This window comes from Piliocolobus tephrosceles, chromosome 5 (assembly GCF_002776525.5).
Source record: "Piliocolobus tephrosceles isolate RC106 chromosome 5, ASM277652v3, whole genome shotgun sequence".
Lineage (NCBI taxonomy): Eukaryota > Metazoa > Chordata > Mammalia > Primates > Cercopithecidae > Piliocolobus > Piliocolobus tephrosceles.
The window spans coordinates 141,115,122-141,120,164 of NC_045438.1; the positions used below are offsets into that span (position 1 = coordinate 141,115,122).

Here is a 5,043-nt window from a genome sequence, read left to right on the forward strand (position 1 = left end):
TCAACTTTTCTCCTGCGGAGTCCTAGAACAGTTTAACAAATAAAAATTTGGTGAAAGGTACACACTCACAATCAAGTAATTTTCAGAGGTCTATTACACAATGCCCAACACTTCACTGAAAAGATACCCAATCATTTCTGTTGCCCATTTCCAAGATTCTGACAATTTTTTGTAACACATGAAACTTTAAGTTGTTATGCACCGTTTCAAATCGAGTTATTAAGGAGGAGTTAGCAGGGACAGAGACACCTTTAACCAGGTCACTTAGTTCTGTCCCTCTGTTTATCCAGTTGTAAATTTGGTCAGTGTATGTTTTTAACTTTATTACCACAGTTGAATGGGATGTTTTAAGTCTTACTCTTTCCTTAGTTTATACTGTTTCTTAGGGACTTCATATGAACAAAGATGAGTGAAAACAAATGCATTCTCTGGCAGTTCTACAAGATCTTTCTTCTCTCACTCCCTACTTGCTCTCCCTCATTTAGAAGATCTTTTGTTTGTGGTATGAAGAGACTTCAGCAGGCTTCAGTAGATGGCATTAATATTTCAGGATGCATGTTGCTTCTGTTGTCCAGGTCTAACAAAAAGTCCACTGAGTCAACCGAGACAGTCAAAATCTGCCAGTACAGAGATACAGCCAATCTAAGGCTCTGCAATCCAAGTGACTGAAGGAACTCACACTGCAGCCTTGACAGCTTGGGCTCAAGCAGTCCTCCCAACTGAACCTCCCTAGTGGCTGGGACCACAGTCGTACGCCACCATACTTAGCTAATTTATTATTATTTTTTGAAGAGACAGGGTCTCACTATTTTACCCAGGCCAGTATCAAACTCCTGTGCTCAAATAGTCCTCCTGCCACGGCCTTCCAAAATGCCGGGATTGCAGGCATGAGCCACTGCACTTGGCTCTCATTCCTTTTTATAACTACATATTACACCATTATGTGTGAAACAATAGTTCATTCAATAAATATCCTACGTTTGGTAGTTTAGGTAGTTTCCAGTATTTTGCAGTTTCAAGTAGTCCTGCAGTTAATGTGTGTAGATAGTTTCATATTGTTGGAAATGTATCTTAAGTATAAATATTTCAAAGTGGGAGTGCTATGTTGAAGGATGAGTAAGAAAGCAAGATGTTGATTGGCTTGTGGCTTGAGGTGTATGTATTTTATAATGCTAAAGGACTATCCAACTATTCTTAAGAGTGTCTCAGAAAGTGGTAATAGTTTTGTCAAAGTTCAGCATCTAATAATAGAGGAGATAATTATATAATTTTATTTTTGCACATGAAGAGCAATAACCCATCCCTTTATTGTGAGGTCCTTTGTGAATGTTTGTATGTCTTTTTTTTTTTTTTTTTAGACAGAGTTTCACTCTTGTCACCCAGGCTGGAGTGCAATGGTGCAATCTCGGCTCACTGCAACCCCCTCCTCCTGGGTTCAAGTGATTCTCCTGCCTCAGCCTCCTGAGTAGCTGGGATCACAGGTGTCCACCACTATGCCCAGCAAATTTTTTTATTTTTAGTAGAGAGGGGGTTTCACCATGTTGGCCAGGCTGGTCTAGATCTCCTGACCTCAGGTGATCCACCCACCTTGGTCTCCCAAAGTGCTGGGATTACAGGTGTGACCCACCGCACTCAGCCAAATGTTTGTATGTCTTGAGTGAGTGCGTGTGTCAAATAAGTCTCCACAGAGAAGAATGCCATCAATATAATATCACACCTATATTTCTGGAGAAAATTGGTTGCAGTTAAGATCTTGCTGGCAAAGATTATGTGCTATGGCAAGCCATATGAGATAATCCATGGTAGAGAGGTAAAGGTGTACTGTGTTCCCTCACAGATGCAGGCAAACTGAGAAGATTTGAGGCATTGAAATAGCCACTAAACAAAACGTAGTAGACAAATCTATAACTACAGAGTATGTATCAGTTAACAATTAGATGGAGTCAGTAATTACAATAATATTTGGTATAAGGACCTTAAGGGGTGGGACCATGGAATTAAGGTTACAGTAATCTTCCATTAGGAGGCATTCATGCTTTCCAAGTTTAATAACAAGCTAACCTGGGCTGTTCAATGAGAAACTGTAGGGATAATCACCCCTTCTCTAAACAGAGCTTATACAATGGGCTCAATACTTGAAAGTCTTGTTTTAATTTATATTAAATTAAATATACAGTCAAAATATCCCATTACATGTAGCACTTTTTAAAATCTCTTTTCTACCATCTTTTAATACTGATAAAGCAATTTCCACAGTACTCACTTTGACAAGGCAAATGCTTACGTGAGCAGAAAAAGTCAGAGAATGTAAAATTTGGGAAGGAAGAAAAATCTGAATCTAATGTTCTCAGGCTACAGAAAACTCATGAAATCTTAAAATTAACTTGGGTTCCACTTCGCTTTGTATAGCTTTCACCCTTACATGCTCAGAGCTATGCCTACACTCACCCTCATATCCATCTCATTCTTTGACCAGAGGTTCCTAGTACATAATACTGAGAGAAGAAAGAAATGCAGGAGACTCTTGGGATGAAATGGAGGGGGATGGAGGAAATGGATGAAAACAGAAGGAAAATAAATCAAGAATGAAGAATAAAATTGTACTTCTGTGTTGCGTTGAACCAATTTATGTGAATCCATAGAACTGTTTTCCTGGCAACTTATGCAAAGTCAGATTGCACAGCAGATGCATGCTGGACCTACAACACAGACCTCGATGGGTGAAACCATACTAACATTTTCAATATGGCACTTGTGGACTCCAAAATTATTCTGTTTTCCCCGACTCTGAGTCTCCCAGGAGAGAAGAACAACACAATTTATGTAAATCACAGCCACTGCTTTCTGTTTCCTGCCCTGTCCCATACCTGACAAAATCTAGCCTTTCATCATTTTCCATGGTTTAGGTTTATTTGTTTATTTGTTTATTTATTTACTTATTTTGAAACTGACATTATTGCAGGAAACATTGTGAAGTCTCTTGTTGTCTTGGTTCTTACCTCATTGCTTCCTTTTTTCCTCTGCAAAGGTGCTCATGCATGACTAAAGGTCGAATATGACAGTGGCAGCAAATATTATTTTTTCAACATCCAGGTCATTCTTGTCTTTGAATGAGATGGACCTTAAGATAAGATGTGATGAAACATATTAGAAGAGGACATGGATTAATATGGAATCTCTGATGTTCAAGGTGATGCATTACCAAGCGATTCATTCAACTTTGCCCTTATGGATGGGAAAGGAAACACTTAAGTAGCAAATGAGAGGTAACAGAGAATGAAAGGTAGAAGAAAAGAGAAGACAAGAGGGAAAAGAAGAAGGGCCTAGGGAAAGGTGGAGGAGAGGAGAAAGGAAAAGTTAGCATTAGGATGGGTGTGCTAAAAAGGGAGAAGCACTAGAGACATGGGAAGTGGTCTTCTACGTCTGCAAAACTCTTGGAAGTGGGCAGTCATTCCACTTCCCACCCAACCCTAAATAACCCAGGAAATCCCAATTGTGAAAGTGCAGAAAAAATTTGAAGGGCACAACAGATTTAAATCCTCTGTCTTGTGTTGTAAGTTATAACTTTCATTCTTCTTTCCTTATCTTTTATTTTTATTTATTTATTTATTTGAGACTGAGTCTCACTCTGTCACCCAGGTTGGAGTCCAGTGGCATGATCTTGGCTCACTGCAACCTCCACCTCCCAGGTTCAAGCAATTCTCCAGCCTCAGCCTTCCAAGTAGCTGGGAATACAGGTGCATGCCACCACACCCAGGTAATTTTTGCATTTTTAGTAGAAATGGGGCTTCACCATGTTGGCCAGGCTGGTCTTCAACTCCTGCTCTCAAGTGATCTGCCCACTTTGGCCTCCCAAAGTGCTGGGATTACAGGGATGAGCCACTGCGTCTGGCCTCTTTCTGTATCTTTTAATTCCTCTGAAGAGGAAACCTTGTTCACTCCAGTCATTACTAAATTGGACACATCTCCTCAAGTTCAGGAAGAAGCATGAGTCCCCAGGTGATTGAGACACACTTTGGGAGACCCTGAAAGTCTTTGAAACCCTGAATTCCTCTCACTCTTCTTATAGATCTCATCATTTCACCAGCTGAATTAGGACCTAAGAGAGAGCTGGAGGTTCAGTCTGGGGAACAGCAGACTTTTGACCTTTCAATACCTGTTTCTGCTAAAAGAATACTTCATTTTTATGTCAGGTGCAACCAGGGACTGACAATTCCTGCTGCCCTGCCTACTGAAGGATTTCTGAGGTCCACTTGGAAGGTGGGAAAACTTCCACAACTTTTCAAAAACAGGGTTTCTCTGATAGAAATCTTGTTAGCTTTACTCCTCTTCTCTAGGGTACATATGACTTAGTGAAAATGAGGGAACAGTCATAAAGAATATGCACTTACTGTGCTCAGAGTATCCACTAGGTAAAAACCTCGACTTTTTGTCCAAAACCCATTTCAAGTCTTATAAAAATCTATAGTGCTGTACACAGAAAAAATGCACAGAAGCCCATTTCTGGTTTTGTTTTATTTTTGTTTTTGTTTTTAGATTATATCTTAAGGTGAGGACAGTAGCTTTGTAACGAAAGCACAAAATGGATGACTAACAATTTGAAAATCTGTCTGGATTTTAGTTTGTAAGTGTTTCTTGCAGGGTTTTGTGTACTACCATCTTGTCTAAGACCTGGGAAACTCAGAGATGAACAAGACAAAGGCCACTGCTCTCAGAGTCTACATGCTACTAGGGTCCTCCCAAACTGCAACACCCTCTAGAATGAGGTAGTTATCCCCCACCAGGTAAGGGAATTTGAAAATGGCTATCCAATAACTCCAGTGCAAGTTACTTGTTATAGTATCTTGACCATAACCCTAAATTTTCTAGCAAATATGTGATTTAGTCTTTGGAGAGTGTAAGTAAGTTAAACCTAGCAAAGCTAGGTAGTTTTGACTTCTACATGCTGCAGAAGTCAAAACTACACTTAACGCCTGGACAGGGACTTGAACCCTGGACCCTCAGATTAAAAGTCTGATGCTCTACCAACTGAGCTACCCAGGC

At 40.0% G+C, this 5,043-nt stretch overlaps 1 non-coding gene across 1 annotated transcript; it reads right to left on the reverse strand.

Moving 5' to 3' along the window:
• Positions 1–4,970: 4,970 nt before the first annotated feature.
• Positions 4,971–5,043, reverse strand: TRNAK-UUU. The gene has a single exon. It is a non-coding gene; the product is annotated as a tRNA-Lys (tRNA).